Raw genomic sequence first — 23,255 nt, 5'->3', positions numbered from 1 at the left:
GATGTATATGGAGGCCAGAAGCCAATGCCAGGTATCTTAATCTTTACCTGATTTTTGGGACACAAGGTCATTCACTGAACTCACCAATTTGGCTAGGCTGGTTGACCAGTGAGCTCCAGAGATCTGCCTTTGCTTTCTCAGTGATGTGGTTTCAAGTGTGTGTTGCCACACCTGGCTTTTATGTGGACATTGGGGATCCAAACTCAGGTCTACATGCTTGCATGCAACAAGGGTGGTGTTTCCAACTGACCCACCTCTACCATTCACATGAGTCTTTAAAAACAACTAACATCCATTATCACATCTAAAGTTATACTTAAGATAATGCATATTAATTCTTAAAAATCGGCAAACATTTAGTCAGTTTAAAGTTTTTCTCTCTTTGAAATATTTATTCAACTCTGGAGTCAAACAAGCAGGGTGTGTGTGTATCCATGTCTAAGCCTCATGTGGTTTTTTATTTTGCCACTTGTGAGAACTTCATTAGCTCTTCTACAGAATTTCCATGTCTGGAACTTGTGGTTCAGTCTGTTTCTGTTACCTCTAGTTCTTGTCAATTGGTTAAAATGAAAATAATTGATGTCTTGAGCCATCTGTTCACTGTAGAAGTGGGAAAGCTGCTTGCTGAGCAGTGTGGGGCATCACTTAGAGGTGCATGTGTAAACAGACATTTAGAGAAGTGAGTGCGTGGAGGAGGAAAGCAAACTCACCAGGCCCCTCCTCCTTCCCCCAGGTTCTTACTTTCTTACTTTAAAGGGCAGTGGACTGTTTCTATGCAGATGGTGTATGGATCAGTTAAGAATCTTCCAGACAGTCTGTAACGGGGAGGTAGAAGGTATTTCTATTTTTTCCATTTGGTTAGGTATTTGTTTGGCCCAAATGATTTTTTTTTTATTAATAGACTTTAGCTTCTTTATAAGGGAATAGAAAGTCTTCTAGCAGAAAAGACTTCAGATTTGAGTTCTGCAAAGGAGCTGGGTCTTGAATGATGCAGTCATAAAATTGTTGCTTTTTAAAATTAACTGTGGCATTGCTTGCTCTTGTATATCTGTAAGTTCTGCGAACACACGTCCTTTGTTCTCAGGGATATGACACATACTTTTAAAATCGTGCATTTATGTTAATGGACTCATTTTATATGGCAATAACTGGAAGATGAGGCAATGCAATTTAAACTTCATTTAGGAAGAAAATGACTGTGAGCTGAGGTAGAGAAGAGCTTAGACTAGAGAACAGAAAGCTCCCGTAAAGGGCAGCTAGTGCATATTTTAGGCTTCTTAGCCTGTGTTGGCCTTGGCAGCTGGGTAACTACCATTGCAGTGCCAAAGTGCCACAGATAATATGTAAACAAATGGGTATGGCAGTGTAAGTGATGGCTGAATTGTGCTGGAAAGGAGACTGCAGGACACTGCCTTAGAAAACTGTGGACTCATTTTAGGAAAATTATGTTTGCTGTCCCATGACTAGTTGAAATTATGCACACACGCACACACACACACATGTATGTATATATGTTTAGTGTTTCATCTGTAATCATGAATATTTAAAGGTAGGGTCTTTAAGGAGAACTTTATAAACTTAAAAAAAGTTTCTTACTGTATAAAAATGCGGCTAATAATTCAGAAGACAAGCACCTTTTAGACTAATCTAACTTGGCAGCATCTCAGTTTGTAGCACACTCCCAGTGTGCTAATATGTGAATGCTTGCAAGGCCCAGCACAGGGGAGACACAGAGCCTGAGGGGGAGGAGGGATGGAGGGAAGGAGGAAGGAGAGGAAAGCTTTTACATTCCATGATGACGCAGAACCCAGAGTGATCCCAGAGTGATCCCCGCTTCTCCCAGTGCCTGTAAGGTTGCCTAAGTTTTTGTGCGTCTGGCTATTTCATCTATAAAATAAGATACTGACATCGTTCTACTCTTATTCCAATAAATATTTTTCAGAAAAGTAGTAATAAAGATTAGCACTACTGGAATGTAAGCCGTTAACTGCAGAAACTTGCTTAAATCAAACCGCTTCAAGGAAGGAACCAGTAAGGAAGAGAGACCATCCCAGCCTCGTGATGACTTGATGTGCAAAGTTTTGACTCTGTGATAGTGTAAAATCAATACACATTTAGTAGAAAGTGTACTTTGAACTTTGGATGTTGATCTTTTTCCAGGCTAGCAAGATGTGCTGTTCTGTTTTCTGCTCATGGCGTGTAGTAGACATGAACCAGAGATCCTGAGCCCGCAAAGGATCAGGCACAACCTGCATTCTCTGGTGTGTTTGTTACTCAGTCATGGCACTTGTAGGCTCTGCATAGCCAGTGCATTTCAACATACAGCATTCTTCTTTAAAGGGTTTATCAGGGCAGCACCTCATCATAGGGAGTGCCGCTTGGTGAGGTGAAGTCTTGGTTCCTAAGTTTTTGATAATTCACTTTGTACTATCTTCAGTTTCAAAATAGTACACTAGGAAAAAAGTAGAATTTTAACTGCACCTGTTTGTTGGATGAATAAAACTCATTGTCATAGATAACACTTATTTAAAAACATAATTTAATTTATGATCTAATTAGTTTCTCTCCTTAATTTTTATTAGTGTTATGGCCTCTCAAATTAGATCTACTTGTACTTAGCTAGTGAGAAAGAACAATTTCCAAAGAGCTAAAGAAGAATTTGATTCACAAAATTGAAAACACATGTTAATAATTTTGTTTCGCTTACAGATTAATGGGGAAGCCAGTAAGATGTTAGGAGCAGGTCACAGACCATTGGATAAACAAGTGTATGCCCATCTGTCCATTCAGAAATGCTGAAGTATATTTGCTAGTATATACAAAACTGGTTAATAGCCTAAAGTAAAATGCTATGGATAGGACCCATTGTGTTACTATGTCTTTTTGTAAGTCAATTTCTGTCCCCCAGAGCTGTGAAATTGCCTGGTTCGGTAGATTCTCAAGATTTTCAGTTTTGCCGGGCGTTGGTGGCGCACGCCTTTAGTCCCAGCACTCGGGAGGCAGAGGCAGGCGAATCTCTGTGAGTTCAAGTCCAGCCTGGTCTACAAGAGCTGGTTCCAGGACAGGCTCCAAAACCACAGAGAAACCCTGTCTCGAAAAACCAAAAAAAAAAAAAAAAAAAGATTTTCAGTTTTAAGAGTCTTTGACCCTATTAAAAATCGAAGACTTTAAATAGATTTGCTTTTGTAATATAAAAATCTTGTTAGAATAGACAGTCTTTTAAACCATGCAGTTATTTTCTTTAAGATACCAATAATGGAATCCATTTCATGATATCATCTGAGTGATGACTTAATCATGAGCACTGAAAGTTCTAGAAAGTTCTATGGGTCTTTGTTTAGAGAAGGAAATTACAATTACAAATAGTGGCCTTGTATTGTTATTAATTTTGAGCTCACAAACAGTGAGAAGGTCTGTCAGTCTCTAAGAATATACTTGGACCCCGAAGTTATATGAGCATGGGAGAGCTGTCCCCATTACTCACCTGTCTTGTGGTGGCATGGGCAGAGGAGAAATGCGTCCGTGTCCATTCCCCCACCCCTCATCACCCCCACGCCACACCCATCAACTCCTGAGGCAGGAGAGAGAGCTGGCCCTGAGGTCATAAGAGTGGGAGAGCTGTCCCTGCCTCTCATCAGCTGCCTCTGGAGAGTGGCCCCTATACCATGCCTGGGCAACACAGTAGAGCTGGCCCTGAAGGTGTGGGAGAAGTACTCTGAGGATGTGTAAACAGGAGAGCTGGCCCCTCCCCTGCTCATCGCTGCAAGGAGTGAACTCACCAGGGCAATGCAGGAGAGCTCATCCTGGTGGTGAGGATAGGAGAGCTGGTGGACTGACCCACCCTGCAACTACCCAGGCCCAGAACCAGGGTCATGGGTTGGCCCACCCATATGTCCACCCCATCTGTGGTCTGCTAGAGCACATGAAAGGGACTGGTTCTGCAGGATCTCCAGGACACAGAGCAATAGTAGGATATCTAAGAGGATCCTGTGAGGACCCAGCATCAATAGTGTAGCAGAAACCAGAGGCCTTGAGCCAGACCAATAACCCTGTAAGTAAAGGTGTATGGATAAAGGGGCTTACTGTGGGACTCATTGTGTCACATCACAGCTTTCATGATGAGATTGATTTTTTTTTCTTTCCTTTTTCTCTTTAATTTAATTTTATTTGGGGGCTGGGGAGGTCACAAAGGCAGAGGGAGGATACTAAGGGACAGGGAATGGATGGGATGGAGATGCGTGATGTGAAAGACACAAAGAATAAATAAAAAGTTAAAAAAAAAGATCATGTTTGGAGACCACTGGTCTCATTTAAAACAAAAAAGTCAGAAGTAACTCTGGGAGGATGTGTTAGACCACAATCCACTCTCCCTGAGAAAGTGCCCAGTAATTCTTGTCTACTTAATAAAGTTTTTCTTTTCTTCCTAACAGTAGCCCCTTCTTTGACAAATGTTTCTTAGTTTAACATGGGAAGTTTTCAAAGTTAGTCTGAGACTAAGTGGGAAAATTACTTTTAATTTTTGTTATAAAATTAATGTAGGCTCACTGTGATAAAAAGTGGAAAAAACAAAAACCAAAGCCAATTGTTCTGGCATCCACTTGTCGTTCCAATAAGTGGAAGCCAGAGGCAGGGAGAGCAGGGGTCCTGAGCCTTTGACTACAGGAGACCCTGTCACAGCAAAACAAAACAAGAGAGTCAAGAACAAATGAAAACACATACATTTAGAGGCAGTCATGTTTTTGTGACTGTCTGCGCTCTTCAGGGTCTCTCCTCCAAGTAGAGGTCAGAAATACGTTTCCTGTGCTTGGAAAGGAAACTTTTGAGGTGGTAGTTTCCTCTGTCTGTAGCACGCCTGGTGTCCTTGCTTTCTTGAGACAAGGTCTCCCTGAACAGTCCTGGCTGGGCTTGAACTCAGGCACTCCTCCTCCCATTGCCTTCTTAGAGCTGGGATCACCATCCCTGGTTGCATGGTGTTTCTCATTCAAATTAATTTGTTTCAACCTTTAGTTAAATTTCTCAGAACAAACTTTTAGAAATGGAGCAAAAGGTTCAAGGGTTTGAATATTTTAAATTCCTGCAGAACTATTTTTCAGGAAGGTATTATCTGTTGATAACAGTAGGGTGTGAAATTGCTGCTGTTGCCTACAGCACATGGGTATCTCAGAGCTGTCTGCAGTTAACAACCGTCAAACAAGTCTACATTGTATTTTAATTTCCATATAAAGTTTTTGTTAAATAAAACTTTCCTAAGTCATTTATATTTTTCCTTTCCCAGATTTACCCATTTATCTATTTACTAATTTGCCTATTTAATTAAAAATAAAGCTGCTTAAAAAGTCATTTTGGGTTGGGAGTTGAACCCCGAGCCTCGTGCCTTCCACTGAGCTAGATCTTAAGTCACTTTTGTGTTTAATTTGTTGAGACCGTCCAGGCACTGTGACCTTGTGGTCCTCTCGCCTCGGTCCCCAGGTAGCTGAGATTATACTCCTGTGCCAGGAGGCCCAGCAAATCTCAATGTTTTAAAGCTGATCACAAAAGAGATTAATTTTTAACTTCTCATAAATGCAAAGAGTAATCCTGAAATCCATGGGAAGGATACCTACAAGATGTCTGCATACTCATAAAAGACCTGAACTGTTTTCCAGTGATGAAGGGTTTCTATAATTAGTCATTCTCACACACTCCTTCCCTTTATCTGAAGGGTAGCAGGCCAGCTCCTGGCACTCTATCACCAATATGCGTTTCCTGGAGGCTGCCTTGGTTTCTTGTTGTCAGCAGTTTTCTGTCGTGGAGGATGGCCACAAAAGGCTGTTCTGAAGGCATGGCAAGCTAGGGGATGACATATAGTTTTTCCATTGGACTGTACTCTTCTGGACAAATAGGAGGCAGAACAATGAAATAATCCAAATATTATGAGGAGAGAGGGAGAAGTTTATATTACAATGGTTTATGTGATAAAAAGAAATGTTACCCTGCTACACTTTGTTTAGAAACGGTGTTGTAAAGCAGATACTCACGTGGGTCGCTAAAGATCTGCCATGTTGCATTTCAGCACCAAATGTCACAAGGTCCTGCAGCCATCAGCGTTGAATGACCTTTCTGTCAATACATCCTAAGTCAGTACCCCAGGGGGAAGGGGTTTCCTCCTACCTGAAGACGAGCAGGAATATGTCTTCTTCCAACCACAGGGACCCGGACTTGTTTTTTCAGTATTACTGTTAGATTATAACAGATTAGATACTGTTATTTGACTTTATTCTGTTTCTGTTAAAAAGAATTAAAGCATGTACATTCTCTCTCTCTCTCTCTCTCTCTCTCTCTCTCTCTCTCTCACACACACACACACACACACACACACTATGGCTTTGGGAGGTGTGCATTGACCGGCACAGTGGTTGTTACCTGAATATTCTTTGGATTAAGAACTAGTATGCATGTTCCTCCTGAAACAGTAAAACATCTTCTTGGTAATCAGGGGGACAGGACCCAGGGAAGGTGGGGCAGATCTTTGTCCCTAACCAATCCATTCCCCACTCACATCCCAGGCGAGCCGCAGAGTTCTCAAGATTACCAAATGCTGAAGTGAAAAAACAGATAAACATCACACTCACATCCTGTGAATAAACACAACCGCCGTTGGGTGGACCACAGAATGTTTTACCTTTCATTTCTATGTTCTCCTGACCTGCCAAAGTTGAGTCTTGTAAACAGCTCAAGTATGGGATGAAATAATGTTTGTCTTTTTTTTTCTGTGCGTGGTAAAATTGTAGATTGAACAATTATTTTTTTCTTACTCAGAATAGAAATCTCAATCTCTTCCTCTCTCTCTTCCTCCCTCCCTCCCTCTACGTGTGTCTCTCTCTTACTTTTTTTTTCTGGGGAGGGGAATGGGGTAAAGATTGAGCCTAAGGTCCTGTACTGGCTCATGCCAGGCAAGCATACTTCTGTTGACCACAGGCTTTCCTTGTTTGGAGGAATGGGGTAGCACAAGAAAGTAGGTTTTATTCTAATATAAGCTTACGATTGTATGCACTTGTTGACAAAAGAGATATAAAACACTCGTCTGCCAATTTTCCATTCAAATATCCCCTGTTAATTCTTATTATAAAACTTAAGGTAATGCCGGGTGGTGGTGTTAACATGTCTTTAATCCCAGAACTCGGAAGGCAGGGGTAGGAGGATCTCTGAGTTTTAAGTCCAGCCTGGTCTACCGAGTGAGTTCCAGGACAGCCAGGGCTACACAGAGAAACGGTGTCTTAAAAACAAAAAACAAAACAGAGTGTTAAGATAGAATTTATAGCTGGAGTCATATTTTGTAACTTTGTATAGGCTTAGTTTTTTAAAGGACTGTCTTCATTGAATCAAGCTTGACACAGTTTTGAGAATACCACATCATACATTTTAAAAGAGGTGGATAGTTGTTATTTTGTTTGTGTTTATCAAAGGTCTCAAACATATAGCTTGTTTTTTTTTCTATTGATGGAACATTTTAAATATTCAGGCTTAAAAATAGCAAGTGACATAGTATAGAAGGGAATAATAAAACCATAATTTGGCACTCTGTGGTTGAAAGGCGTAAGTTCTTTTAAAGTGAGGCTGTTTTTTTTTTTTTTTTTTTTAAATGTTTAACAGAGCGCTCTTGTGAGGAAACCAACACAAGAAAGAGGGAGCTTCAGAGCTGTGTTACTGCTGATGCTGTAGGCGGCTTTCTCAGGTGTCGCAGTGTGGGGAGAGTGAGTCAGAGCTTGGGTCACTACTGGCCCTTCAGTCTCGGATGGTTGCTGGACATTGCCTGGCATGTCAGACATGAGAGACACATGGCGCTTCTCCACTTTCTAGTGCCCTTATAGCCCTTGTGACCCCTGCTTGCCAGACATGACATTCCTCCCCAGCCTTGAGAGGCCTCAGAGCCCTTCTCTAAGCACATTCTGAGCCACAGCAAGTAGGCCAGTGAGTTCCATGATTTGGCATTAGAAGTGGCAAATTCTAAAGGTTTTTTTTTTAAAGCTGTTAATTAGAATTTAGGAATCAACTTACCCCATTTAATCCAAGTAGAATATTGTTTATTTTTATTAACCATTCCCAATCTTTTAGAGTAGGATAATTCTTTTTTAATTAAAAAAAGTTAGATTCCCACATGGCCATGAAGTCTATAATACAGCATATAAATTTATTTGGAAAAATAAGCATTCTTCTGTGTAGGAGATATTTTTATACATATGAATGCAGAACTTCTTGTAATGTTTCTTAATTAATGTCTCCTCTTCCACCATCCCCTAGGACTGGGATTAGGAACCATTGCTTTTTACCACTTGTTCATTTTTCCTTGGTTTCAGTTACAATTCTAAAGAGTGTTGGACTAAAAGCAGCTGACATTTCCATTTCAGAGATAAGGTCAGTGTTTTCGTTGCCTGTGCTGTCTAGGAGGCAGTTCTAGAGAGACCCTTCCTTCCCCCCTGGAGTCCAGCATAAAGCTGCTTGTCGGCTTTAAATGTCTGTCTGTCTGTCTGTCTTATCTATTATCCATCTATCTTTTTTCTATATTTATATTGGGGCTTCTGTGAAATTTCGTGTATGTGAAGGATTTCACAGCAAGACTTTAAAAAAGAAAGAAAGAAAGGAAGGAAGGAAGAAAGAAAGAAAGAAAGAAAGAAAGAAAGAAAGAAAGAAAGAAAGAAAAAGAAAGAAGAAGCAACAGCATTAGAACCGGCTGATAATCCTCTCTGGTTGAATGTAGTAACTGGAGGATTTAGGGGTTACCCTATTATATAGCCTTGAAGCCAGAATTATCAGAGTTGCAGCCACTATTTCTTGCCTTACCTGCTGCTGTTCCTAAGACTACAGGGGGATGTAAACTGACCCTCACTCCAGCTGTGAGAGCAGCAAGTACTTAATAAGAAAAATTGTCTATCTCAGAATGTCAGGGAACTCCAACCTATTTCTTTGCTGTGTCAAGGGTTACAGGGTGTGCGTACCTACTCGTGAATGTCTATCTTGTCTGGAGTGCTCTTCTTTCATTGCTTAGGGTAAGTGGATGGTGGTGAAGCTTATTGTTACTTTAAAGAAAATCTTCTAGTTTCTTTTAAAATAGTGAAGAGCTTGTACCATCTCCCCGGTGTGGCATGCCTTCCCCATTGTGCTTGACATAACTTGGTCTTGTCTTGATTTCAAGCTCAGTTGTTCATTTCTTTCCTGGGTGATTTCAGGACTCAGGAACTCTGTACTGCAGTCAGGAAGTGATGCTGCCACAGGACTTTAGGAGTCCTAATGTATTTTGGACTGTCTTTCCTTCCTGGCATGCTAGCACAAAGCCAGATATTCCTGGGACGCTCACCCTATTGCTTGGGTTGTTTACCTCAGGAGACTGGGCCTGTGCACGATCCAGGAGGACCCCAGATGTCTGGTCAGGGTTTACAAGAGTGCTGTTAGGTGGCTGCTCTTCAGAAGGTGTGTGTGTGGCGGTGGGGAGCGGAGGGGGGAGCTCCTCTCTGCGGCTGCTGGTTAGTTTACCTTCTTTTGAAGTCGTGTGGGATGGTAGTAAAAGCTTTCTGTTTAGATTCTTGGTGGAGCTGGGCACTGCTGCCCCCTTGGTCCTTGACAGCCTTGGCAGTCAAGGTGGCCATCTCACTTGTAGAGAGTCTTTTCTGTTAACTTGTCAAGCAACATGTTGCCTTAAGGTAAGAGTTTCAGCTTCATATCCGGTGACCCAGTTTAGCAGATTTGCCCCAGACCCATGCCAGGCTCACTAATATGCGTTCTATCTATATCAATTGACCAGTTCAGGCCAGTTTTAATAAATGGAGTCATGGAATATGGGCTCTTTGTTACTAGCCTTTTCATCTTACATTTTTGAAAGTTTATCCATGGCCTGGCATGTGTCAGTACTTCATTTTTTAAAAAAATGTTTGTTTGTTGATTATTTTGTTTATTTTATTTATTTTGTGAGAGAGGATCATATATAGGGAATGTTCATCTGTCCCACCTGCCAGCTTCCAAATCACGACATGGAGACCTATATTAGTTACGAAAGCTTGGTCGATAGTTGAAGCTTGGCCCGCTAGCTCTTATAACCTAACCCATCTCCTTTCATCCATGTTTCCATGTGACTTGGTTACCTTTATTTTGTCCTGTCCATGCTGCTTCCTCTCCGTCTCACTGGCGACTCCCTCCTCCTTCTTCCCGGTGTCCTGTATCCCTGAAAATCTTGCTTTGCTATTGACTGTTCAGCTGTTTATTAAACCAACCAGAATGACACATCTCCCAGTGTACAAAAAGATTATTCCACACTCACTGTGTGAGTTCTGATTTGGAACTCACATAGACCAAACTAGCCTTGAACTGAGAGATCTGCCTGTTCCTTTCTCCTGAATGCCAGGATTAAAGGTGTGTGCCACCATGTTTAGCTATTATTACAAAGTTCTAGTCCATTTTATGGATGTAGCGTACCTTGTTTATTTGTGCACATCTGGGTACTTCTGCTCTGGTTCTTTGACTAATGTTGCTATCAGCATTTGTTTAAGCTTTGTGTGAACATATGTTTTCGGTTCTCTTGGGTAAGAATCTAAGTATGGAGGAGGGGGATCATGTGGAGTCTGTTTTACATTTTGGGGAACTGCCAAACTGTCCTATAAAGTTTGCCTCACTACTTTTTATTCTCACCAGTAGTGAATGAAGATTCCTCCACATCTCAGATGATTCTCGAACACAGTGTTTTTGTTGTTTATTGAGTATTTCCTCTTGTCTGTGTGGCTGAGGGGTAGGGTTCTGGATGATAATTTTGGAGGAATTGAAGCAAATGAAAGTCGGATGCTTTTCTGATTGGCTCAGTTGTAGCTCTGGAAACTTTCAGCCCTGAGCCCAAGGACCTTCCTGTTTGACTGGGTATGACATTACCAGCAATTTTATTTTCCTCTTTTTTTTTCTCTCTCCCCAGAATGGGGTGTGTGTGTGAAGCTTTATCTTTTTTGAAGCTAGACATGGAGAATTTGAACACACATAAAGACCCCTGAGTTATTAAAGCTCCACAGAACATGGCTTGGTTTATGTCAGGAATCATTTTCTAGGCTCACTCTCTTGATGCCTCCTCTTGCCATTCTCCACCAAAACGTAACCCAAGAGCTGAATCAAGGTCTGTTCAGTGGGTGTTTGGGAAAGAAGCAGTGGCTGGATGCTGGTCAGCTGACTTTGACTGTCGGCGGGCCAGCTGTGGTGTATGCTTTCCTGCAGGCAGCAGCACCTGCAAGCCGAGGGCGTTGAACTGTCCTGTGTCAACTCAGGATAACAGGACCTCTCGTAGGTCACCGTGGTGGTAAACAGGCAAAGGCAAGGTTGTCGGCAATGCTCCGTACCCCAGCAGCAAGCAACCCCCTGCTCCCGTGCCCTGCACAGCCGACCAGGCGGGTAGGCCTGAAGGGGGGCACCAAGAAATGTTGTTTCTGGTTCACAGATGTGATAACTCCTACTGTCTGCCGGCCACGGTTGATTAGTCTGGACACATGTTGGCAGGAAGCCATAGGTCATTTGCCCTGCCGGAATGGCAGTGTAACTGAGAAGCACGGCCTGGGAAGTCAGCCTTTCTGGCATGCCTCTCCGTTTTTATTCATGCAAGGCTTTCTGAAAGATGGTTTGTTTGGTTTGCTGTCCGAGGGCAGAGCCCTCCTGGCTTCTCTCACAGCCTTAACTTTCACACCTGGTTTGAGCTGGTCCCTCTCCTGTGGGTGGAGCTTGCTTCACAAGTATGGCCTGGACGGGGAGTGATGGACTCCAAGCCCTCCCATCCCTCTTTTGACCACCTCTCTTCCATTCGATCCCTGCTCGGTCCTACCTCCACTGCCTCCCCGTTCATCTCCAAAATGCCTCGGATCAAGAGAAGACAGCGGTTCCAGTCTCCTCTCCACTCGTTGCCGCTCTCAGGCCCACTTGTTCGGTTGTCTCCTTCAGCACTTTCAGACCAGTATCCTGCTGCATTGTAGAGTTAGTGTGGAGCAGCGGCCTGCCAATCAAACCCTTGGAGATTTCCCCTTTATTATATCTATCAGTTTAGTACATCAATTTCAAACCAAATACAAAGAGTTAAATTACTATTGGACCTAACAGCTGATGTGTTTTCTGTTGTGTGGTTTCCATAGTAATTGGTGCATTCAGCTTGGTTACTTCAATTGGAAAACTAAGTAATTGGCTCTTAAATGTATTGTATGTACATATGATACACACACACGCACACAGGCTTGTTTGTGGCCTAATTAAAAGTAGATAATACTTTCTCACATCCCCTGAGATTAGTGGGCATTATTTTTCAACAGATACGTTCGAAACACACTCTTTGTCTTCCATTGTATTTGACCTGATCTTGGGAGAAAAAAAATTGTCTGAAGAGGGCAGGTTCTTGTGGGGATGGGGCCTTTTTGTTCTGACAGCAGAAGGACTTAGAGTTGTCTGGCATCGGGCATTACAAACAGCTCCGTCTTCAGTGCTGTGTGAGCGATTGTCTGCACACAGTTCCACCACAGAAAATTCCCTCTGAGCCTATTGAGGTTCTAACTAATCAGCAGTTCAGCTTCTCAGGCACCAGCCCACAGGTCTTCATTATCCAGAGGTGGCCTAGCAGCTGCTTGCTATATTGCATGTGCAGGGAGAAAGCATTTTCACCACCCTGGAAGTTCTGCTGGGCAATGCTGGTTGTGTGCTCACTTGTGAAGAAGGTGCTTTTTCTCAGTGCTCTGACCAAATACCCGAAAAAAGCAACTTAAGAAAGGAAACATTCTGAGGGTGGAGACACCTATGATCCCACTCAGGAGGTGGAGGAAGGAGGATCAGACATTTGTGCTCAGCCTCAGCTACGGAGTGAATTCGTAACCTGGACAACATGAGAATATGTCTCAAAAGATCCAGAAGAGGCGGGTGGAGAAGAAAGAGTTATTTTGGCTTGTGGTATCATGGTGGAGAATGCATGGGGGTGGGGAGGCTCAGTCTGTGTCAGCAGGAATGTAAAAGGACTGGTCATGGTGGAGGCTGACCAGGCAGTAGAGGACAGGACTGGAAACAGAGCTGGCTTATCAGCCTTAAATCAACACAGTGACCCACTACCCAGGGCCTGCATCTCAAAGATTCCACAATCTTCCACCACAGCTACTCTAGCTAGGAACCGGGTAAAACACGGCTATAGTGAGACAGTAATCACAGGAACACACAAGTTTACCTATGTGAGGCTGGGTCCTGGAAAGCCAAGGCCGCCCTTCCCAGCCTACAATGAGGACAGCAATGGACATGCCATTTTGCTCAATTTTCCTTTTCTTTAAAACAGATATTATTTGTGTGTGTGTGTGTGTGTACACGTAAGTATGTATACACCACTTTGCTAGTATTTTTTATGTATTTCATGTATTTTCATGAAATTTTATGCATTTCAGTAGGCAGCCTTTCCTTAATTTTGTTTTTTTTTCCTGTACCATTCACTGCTGAGACTTGCTCATAGGTTCAAATGCAAGTTAAAGATTCAGAAACAGTGCACTAATGGTTTCTGACTTAGAGGTATCAATTTGTGATTCGTTTCACTTTATTATTGGGTTTAGCAGGGTACCATATACTTTTTGCCATTTTGTTTTTTTTGAGACAGAATCTCATTTGTCGTATACTCTGGCCTTGAACTTGCCACGTAACTAAGAATGATCTTGAACTCCTAATTGTCATGCCTCCATCTTCCAAATGCTGGATTTAAATGAGTTTGAAATGCATCTTGACTTCTGAATATTTCCAAGTTAAGATGGTTTAGTTGTGTTACAACTCCATCTTAGCTTGATTAGCATGTGTATAAATAAGTTTTATCTACCAGTCTTTCCCATTAGAGTGGTATGAAATAATTAATAGTATGATGAAATCAGATTATCACTATTGCTCTACTTTCTAATGGTACACACGTATGAATTTCATCTTGCATCAACTTTGTCTTTTTTGAAAATTAGATTTCATTTTGTCTTTAATGCATTTTTGTTGGCTTCTAGTTCTTTGAAGGTATTTTTAAGTCTGGATATTTACTAACTATCTTATTTACTATAAAATATGAATTTATAAATATATAAAAAGAATTGGGCACAAATATCTCCTTTCCCCAACTTTCCACACATGATTGCCAGATTATTAAACACTTTTGGGCGTTTGATGTCCAACGATTGGAACTGTGTGTAAAACCCCTATGACACATGCACACAAAGGAAGCTTCTAGTAAGAAAACAGTGCTTTCTTGTCTATGTGAAATTCTTTCAGTTTCATTGGCCTGGGAATTCCTACCTGTAGACTTTCTCATGCTGTCTGCCGGTGATGGTGCAAACACTGAAATTCTATCCGGATTCCTCTCCAGAGTTGGCCCTGCTCCACAGCCAAGCAGAAGAGGCTGAAGGGGCATCCACACTCCTGTCCCCACTTCATCGCTAGCTGATGTCCAGAGACCTCATAGGTGAGGTCGTATGGGTTAGCTGCCTTTTTGCCTGCCCTTTCCCCCAGTAGTCTTTTCCCAAGGGCTGGAAGAACTTTCCCATAGTGCTGAAGCCAGTTCTTGGCCCACCCCTGTGGGGAAGCCTCTACTGAGTATCCTGGTTCTTGCCCCATGTTTTCTTCCTGGCTGACTGATGCTACAACAAACATACTCACTGTGTGGTTCATTTTTTTTATTTGCTCTGTTTTATGCTAAGAATAACTTTTGCTTGGTTTTTAGATAATACCTTACAATTTCTTCATTAGTCATATCTAGTATCACCTCCATCAGCACTGATTAGTTTGGGTTCTCCAGAAAAACCCAACTAACAGGAAACAGTCAGCTACATAATAGATTTATGCTACCTAGAAGCCAGAGAACCAGGAAAGTTGGTGGTGTGAGTTAGCCTGAGTCGGAAGGCCTAAGAACAAGGGAGGCAGAAGGAGTGGGGCAATCTGGACTTCTTGCTGAATGCCTCTTATGTAACTTATGACATGCTATTTATTATCAATAAATCCGAGTGACCACACTTCTTGCTCACTAGGGCCAATCGGCATTATACCATCAATAATGTAGTGGAACAGTGTGATACCTCATGGACAGGAAGACCCTTAAGATCCCAGGGAGCTCACTTCTAATGTGGGCCTGGGGGGTTGCTCCGTCACCAAGTGGGACAGCAGAGGCAAGCTGATGCACTTTTGTGGGCCTGGAGGACAGTTTGGAGAAAAAGGCCTTTGCCCAATCTGTAGCTGCAGCAAGGTACCGGAAGACGTAACATGTTCTCAGGCAGTGAAACCACATTTACTACTACAGCTGTAATCACTACTTGGCTAAGACTGTGGTGATTTCTTGTCATTATCCAAGGTTTGTCAGATAGGCAGGCTGAATGTAGATAACGGTGTGAATGGAGCCTTGGCACCTTTCTAGTCCTGGCTGGCTCTGCTGCCCTTGCACTGCAGTGAGGCTTCTGATTGGCTGTTCCCCTGCCAGAGGTGGTTCTCTGGCCTTCACTTTCTGTTTTCCATCAGCAGAGCTTAGACACACAGAACTTGTTTGATTGGGTAGACTCAGCTAGAGGCCGATTTCCCCCAGTCTGGAGTGGACCTTGAGTCTCACCCCCATTTTGAGTTCCACGACACTGAGGTGAGACTCTGCCCTGAGGCATTTGAGTTGCTGTGGGACCAGGTTAACCCTTTGAGACTCTTGGGAAGAATGCATTTATTTTGTGTGTGAAAAGGATGTGAAAAAAGAAAAAAAAAGCAAAGGGCGTGAATTTAGGGGTTGGGGTGTGTTAGATGAATGTTACGGTCCTCTCAGATTTCGCAGTTTTGAAAGAAGCCTGTGCGCCCTGATCTCCTCCAAAGTGAAACACTCACACCTGCAGATTCCAAAAGCTGCTACCTCCCAGGGAGGGCAGTGACAGTTGCTGAGGGGAGGGGCTTCTTCCTTGGTGTGTGCTTCCACGTTGGTGTGGGCTTTTGGCGAGGCAGCTGCCTTTGAGTCATCCGTGTTCCCATAAGTTGCCCCTCACCTCTGCTCCCTAAGCAAGCTCACTAGCTGTTGATTGGTTTGGCAAGTTGGGCATAATAACATCGGTCTCCTGGTGCCCTGTCTGGGGAGAGTCCCAGCAGGCCCCAGGGAGTTGCATTGCGCCTCCGCCTTGGGAGCAGAGTGAGCATTTCATGAGGCAGAGAGCAGGCCTTCACCAAATAGTCTACTGGAACCTGGCGTGGAGAACATAAGTCATACGTTTCCACCGAAAAGCTATCTTGTAAGGTATGTGTTGTAATAGCCTCCGGGGAGTGGGCTGTTTACTGTCAATCTATTGATTACTAATAGTTCCTAAGCTAAAGCCAAAGATGACTGTGGGCCATTAGGCCACTTTGATAAAATAGTCTTACCCCCTCTAGTCAAAGTGGCCTTTTGGGCCTCCTTCTCTTCTCTGTCCCATCTTTCCCCTGCCCTATACAGCTCTATTTCTTCCATCACCTCGTAATGGTCTTGTGGGTTTGAGGGTTCTGGATTTGGTGGAGATGGGGTTGCCTTTTAGTACAAGTTCTGGTGGCAGAGGGCTTGATTTTAGCATGTTCTTGGACAAGTTTTACCATTGCCTCCTCTGATTCTGTGGAAGGTTTGATATAGTTTCCTCTTGTAAAATGAGTGTTTTGTTGCCTGGCTTTCCCAACTGCCCAGAGGGCTCTCTGAAGGTGAAAGGAGAAGCTGTCCTCCAAAAGGAAAAGTTCGGAACTTCTCGCCCAAGTTCTCAGCCTGAAGGAGCTGTGTTTGCCCCAGGGACAGAGGTCAGGGAATAAGAGACAAAGACAGGAGATGGAGAAGAGGAGGGAACCAGGGACAGGGGTGTTTGTCCCCAGGGGAGGACAAAGGACCGCCTTTGGATAGAGAGGAGACAGGTGTGGCACACAGCTTTTAAAAGTACAAAGGGAAACTCCCTTAGGATGAGGTGTTTAATTTTAATTAATCATGTTAATTAGGTGAGTCAAAGGGGACTTTTGATTGCTGGGCTTCAATACTTTGATAACTGGACCTTGGTTGTCAGCCTCAGGGGGAGGAAGTGGCCAAATAAGGGAAAAGATCTTGGCTAGCTTTAGGAATGTACTCTAATGGTTTTCAGCAAGGCAGAGGGAAGCAGGGAGAAGGGCAAGGCCTGCCAGAGCCATACTCACCACAGTTGAGCTGGCCAGAGTCCCTTCCAACAGAGTCAATTTGCACAGTACTTTGAATTGTGGAACCCCTGCTTCTTAAAAATAGTAAGTTGCCCATGCATACTTATGGATTTTGTTATCTTCATTGAACTGTCTTATTGGTATGTTATGAAACCCAGTTCTCAAGGCACTGGGCAACTACCAGCAACCAAGGTGTCACAGTGTGTGAGCAGTCACATTGCTAGAGGTTTTGTAGTTACCTAACAGTGACTTTCTTAAAACATTTAAATGGTCAACTTGGTACTTTCTGTTGCTTTCAAGTAGTTTGTGTCTGGACTTCAGGACATTTTTTTCAGTTAAGTGATTTTGTTATAGTGTTCCGTGGGGCCCCCAGAGTGTAGCTAGGCGTTGCTCTCCGCCTACTTCTGTGGAGTTGATTTCTTCCTCTGTATGAAGAGCCTTACTGCAAGGAAGGCTGGAGAGCATGGGTGGTTCTGAGGATTTAGTGTTCCAGGGAGAAAGTGTATTTGGCCCATCTTAAATCTCTGCTTAACATTAGCACATTTTGGGTAGGATCAGGGGAGGAGAGGATGTGACAAGAAAATGCCGGACAATTCCCTGTGAAGTCAGAATGCTAAGGAGACCAAACCAGTATGTTTCAGCTGGATTCTTAGTTCTCTGAAACCAGACACGAATTTGGCCTTGCTTACCCTCAGTGTGAGAGTCTCCTTAACTTTTTGTTACTGGCGGAACTGTTGAAGTTGATAAATCTGGGTTATATTCTGAAAGTACATCAGAAGGGTCTTTCCTTAGAATCTGGGAGTGGGCCATGGCACTGAATAGCTCCCTATAACATCCTAAAGGATAGTGAGAAGCTCCACAGGACTGGCCCTGCCCAACTCTGGTTACATAGGCACGTGATAAATGCCCTCCTTCTGGGGAGGTGGTTAGACAGATATGGTTTCTATTTTGCTATAAGATCCCTATTTCTGTCAGGTTCTTTTTATAACCCCTCCTCCATATGATTATATGTACATCGTGTATGTATGTGGTCATGTGCATATGAGTATGTGCAAGGAGGCCATGTGTCAACATCAGATGTCTTGATGTCCTTAGTCTATCGCCTACTTGTTTTTGATGCAGACTCTGTCCCTGAACCTGTAACTCACCAGTTGGTTGGAGAACTCGTCCCTTCCCCAAGCACTGGAGTTGTAGATGCACGCCATCCACGCCTGAATGTTTTATATGGGTGGTACATAGCTGAACACAGGCTTTCAGGCCCGTGTGGGAGGCATGAGATGAAGCCATCTCCCGAGCCTCAACTTTGCAATTTCAGTTGATATAGCATAAGTCTGTAGGATTAGCAGTAAAACAAACCACCATTTTATATTAAAACGTTGATCTTTCCAGAACTGAGCTAATATAGATCTTTAAAATCTTGTGTTTCAATTTCAGCTTCTGCTTTTGTTATGTATGGATATTGTCATTCTTTCATAGGATGACCCTCACTACAGAAATGCGTTTGCATTTGAGCAGGGATCCTGGAGAGAGCAGCATTTTAATATAAAAGGTGTGATGTACTTTTTGTCGTTCTTTCATAAGATGACTCTTGGCAGAAAAGGGTTTTCCTGTGCACAAGGAGGGTGTGAGGCACCTTTTCGCTGCCTTGTCGCAGTTCCTTACTTCTGAAAGTAGGCTGCAGGGAGAAGAGGAGAAGCACCCTCTAGGGCTCCTCAAAGGCCATCTGGGGAGGCTCCCTTCTACTCATTGTATACACTTTGTTTGTTTGTTTGTTCGAGACAGGGTTTCTCTGTGTAGTCCTGGCTCTGCCTCCCAAGTGCTAGGATTAAAGGTGTGAGCTACCACCACCCGGCTTTCATTGTATCCACTTTAACCCAGACAGCTGGCTGTGAGAATGCAGGATCTGTTTGTATGATGGTTCTAAAGATCTTGTTTGGATGGCCAGGGATTAGGAGTGGAATTTGAAAATTCAGTTTGTTCTGACACCCAGCGTTCCTGTAGTGTTTGTCCGTCCTGTAAAGCTTCAGGGAAGCTTCCCACATAGACCTGGAGTCCCTCCATGCCTCCCCGACATGATCTCTGATTCCCCTTGGTCCACTTGACTTCTTCCAGTGCCTAGAAGCTGCTCACACTGAAAGCTCTTCCACTAAATTTCATCTTGAGGGTAGGGGTGAGTGAAGGAGGATGTACTTATGTCAGCGCTAGACATGGAGGATGTATGTATAGTCAGTATATATGGGCTTCCCTGTTCCAGGGGGCAGTCTGTCCCAGTGGGGCTCTCTGAATCATTTCCACTGTCCTCTGCTTCTGTCTCTTCCTTCTTAACCCAAGGACCCAAACACCTTAGAGTTGTAGATCCTTGTTATCTTTGTCTGCTTTGATTCCTGGGGTATCACTGGAGTTGTTTGATTTCAAATAGTGCAGAAAAGAAAGAAGGGAACCTTGCATCTGCCTCTGGGGAGAAGCTTTACGGTGTAGCTGAAGGTAACTTAGGACCTAGAGCAGAGGAATTAATAGGCACCTTTTCAAAAGAAATGATAGAATTGTGTTTAATCCACAAGTTGTTTTTTTCTTGCAATCTAAAATTTAATGGAACAGGAACAAAAAGAACCTTAGCAGTAATAATGAAATCTTCTAAATTCCTGGCGTGGTGGAAAAATATAATCCCAATATCAACATTGTGTTATACTCATCTTTATGGAAAAACCATCACTGTTTTTCACTGACAAGATCCCAAGATCTAATGTCTTTGACCTAAGTTAGACTTTGAGATGTTTTACCAGGAGATAATGTCGGCTTCTCATAAAATTTAGCTATCCTTGTCCGTTTTTGTGCTGGCTTCCCACTAAACTTACAAAAGAAAAAAAGAAAAGGAAAAACCTAAATGGAAGAGGCAATTGTCTTCTTACTGTTGGCTGAAGAGGGTTCCAAGCATTACGTGGCTGTTGATGAAATCTGGAAATTCACTTAGTTCAGATGTTTGTCCCTCCCACACATTTGGAATGGATGCTGAGAGGAAGATGCCTCTGCCGAAGCAGAGGGCTATTTTTAGGTTGCATTCCTATTTTGGGTTTCATTGCTCAGAATTTTTCCCTTGGGGGCCAAGGTCATATCTGTGTACTATGCCCGATGACTTTTCCTTCTTCTTCTCTGTCTTCTCTGTACCAGAACTACCTGCAAGTCGGCACACGCCACACACATCAGTTCATCCTCTGAATAAATTGTGTGTCGTCTCCTGGCAACTGTGTTAGACATCCTGTGTTGACCATATGTTGGAGATCAAAAGGTTTCTTTATTTTGGACTTGTGTCTCGTTTCAGGAATTTGTTTCTCCTGGTCACTAGTACCAGCCCATTGGTAGGATGGACTATCCTTTTGCCTCAAGAAAGCTTGTTTAAAAATATCAGAAAAGTAACCTTTCCTATGAAGATTGAATGGTGAATGTACAGCTCCAGTTAGCAGTAAGTACTGAAGTTGTGTAGTACCAAAATACAAACTCATAACAAATTCAGTTATAGATCTAATTGCTTTTTCCCTCATAAATTGGACAGTATACATTCTACACAATAGAATGAGAGCTCATTAGTTAATAGCCTAAAAGAGGATCTCGTGCAATATATGAATAAGGAGACAGAGCAATAGGAAACAGACTGGTTGACATCAGCTCATTGCAGGTTCCTGTTTTGTAAAGCATCGGGGACTTCCTTATTATACTGATTCAGGCAGATCCCACTTTCTGGAAAAACTGGTCTGTTTGGGCCTTTATCTGCTTCCTATGCTTAATATGATTATGGGATTGTTAGCAGGAGTGACTCCATTTTGGTGTGGTCTAGGCTGTTGAAACCTGTGGGAGCTCAACCTTAACAGTGTCCTCTCACAGTTGTATCAAAACATTTAGTGGGCTGACCTTGAGGATTTCTCTCTGTTTCTGAGTGTTTTGGTGCAGTTTGAAACCCCAGCAGGCTAGTTCCTATCCTAACCCGATAGTGTCTACCTGCCTGATGATGCTTTTGATAGTGTGTTTTCTGTTACATTTAGAGGCTTGCAGGCTGATGTGTTGATTAGCTGTTGATTAGCCCAGTTTCACTGGTATTCAAATTTACTCTCATTCTGAATAAATGCTAAAAATTATATGTGTACCAAAGAACTACTTTAAAATAAATTTCTTTATAATTTATTATCAGCAGATATTTGGTTTGTGTACTCATGTCGTATATACTTTGGGTCTCACAGAAAACGTCTTAGTGAAATACAGTCACAAATGGAGAAAGTTTTAGAAGCCCCTTTCTACCTTAAGCACCTCCCTGTATAGCCTAACATACATGACAACTGTTTAGTCATGTTACTTCATGACACAGTGAAATCTGCAAAAGTCTATAAAAACCTTGACTTAAAAACTCCCTTCTACATAGCTGCTTATGGGGGTGGTGAGGGGACAGAGCTAAGAATAAAATTAAAGAGAAGATCCACATTTACTTGGAACCTGGCCCTTCGTGGATTTATTTATTTGAAGTATAGCTCATAGAAAGAGTTCTCCATTTCTTTACCTACTAAGAGATAGGTGGTCACCAATGTGTAGTCTTTAGTCCTAAAATCGTAGTAAGAGGTATGTAAAATTTGCTTAATTATATCCCTTGATAGAAATGAAACAGAAGGAGGCTTAATCCCATGTTGTGGGTTAGATTTTCTTCTGAGCAAGCCCTCAGAGACCCTTTAGGGATATGTGACTCTGGGCAATGATTCCATCCCCATAAACTGCCCTGGGTGCTTTTCCACCTATAATTAGCAATTGAGTTGAATAAAAAATTTGATTTCTAACACTGCCACCCATTTTAATAGTAGGATGTTTGAGGTAATGGAATGGTAATATGGGCAGATAACAGCACCGGTCAACCAAAGCAGTCCACCTTCCTTGTTTTTAAATTCCAGCCCTGTGTTAATTGACTTTTACCCTGCAAATAGATTTTCAGTTGTGGTGTAGATGGAGCCAACCTCAGGGCAAATCGTCATTTCCCAGTTCCTTCACAAAAGAGCAGGTGTTGGGACAGAGGTTCTTCCCAGGTCCTTAGAGGTGAGTCTCCCTGGCCACAGGGAGGCTGAACTGGTGTGAATAGCCTCGGTCAGCTGCAGGAGTGACTTGGGTAACCCGGAGACCAGTGTTACTGGGAGGGGGAACCACTGCAGCTTAGAGGTGCAGTATGGTAGAGGCAGAGGCAAAGGCAGGTAGATCTCTGTGAGTCTGAGGCCAGCCTGTTCCATAGAGCTAGTTCAGGACAGCCTGGGCTACACAAAGAAACCCTCTCTTGAAAAAAAACAAAATCAAAACAATAAAAAGCATACGACAGGCTTGCAGTCAGAACTCAGTGCTGGTCACACAGTATGCACTTTACAGACATCAGCTGCTAGCGTATTTCCAGTAGGTAGCTCAGGGGAGTGGGCTGAATGCCTGTGTCTCTCAAACATCTTACTTTTGAAGTTCTAAGCTATTTGAAGGAAGCCATCAGGAGCAAGCTGGTAAGAAACGTGTCTCCATGGTTTCTGCATCAGTTCCTGCCCCCAGGTTCCTGCCTCTGCTCCCTTCACTGGTGGACTGTGATGTGGAAGGGTAAGCTGAAAGATAGATACCCTTCCCTCCCAAGTAGCTCTTGGTCATGGAATTTTACCACAGCAATGGAAACCCTAAGGCACCAGGAGCCAGTACTCTCCTCTCTCCAGGCAAGAATGTGGGGAAGCTGCACTGTTACTTCCAGGTCAGCTTTCCAGCATCTTTGCCAGAAGAGTTTTCTGTAACCAGCAAGAATCTGCCTCTACCCGGTGTCTCATCACACCGGGCCTAGCACTGCTTGCTGTGCAGACGCAGGGTTCGGAAGCTTTGGTTCAGGTCAGTGGTTATCTTACCCCTAGAACCCCTCACAGCCACTGGTCTTTGTAAAGTTAGACCGCTTGCTCACTGGGAAATCCGAGTTTAGTCAAAGCAACTCTGCTTGGGCTTCTTCCCAATAACCTTGATTTCCTTTATTGAATCTAAAGATGGGAAGTTGTCCTTTCTGATTGATAAGTCTCCTAAAAAGGAAAAGGACATTATTGAAGGAGACTGAGTGG

At 43.0% G+C, this 23,255-nt stretch overlaps 1 protein-coding gene across 3 annotated transcripts in view; it reads left to right on the top strand.

Moving 5' to 3' along the window:
• The window catches only part of Daam1 (dishevelled associated activator of morphogenesis 1), a 159,578-nt gene that overhangs the window by 14,509 nt on the left and 121,814 nt on the right, over positions 1 to 23,255 (top strand). The window lies entirely within an intron of this gene.

The sequence above is a fragment of the Chionomys nivalis genome, chromosome 10, assembly GCF_950005125.1.
Source record: "Chionomys nivalis chromosome 10, mChiNiv1.1, whole genome shotgun sequence".
Taxonomy (NCBI): Eukaryota; Metazoa; Chordata; class Mammalia; order Rodentia; family Cricetidae; genus Chionomys; species Chionomys nivalis.
Note: the sequence above shows the minus strand (reverse complement) of the source record. Positions and strands in the feature narration are given on the sequence as shown.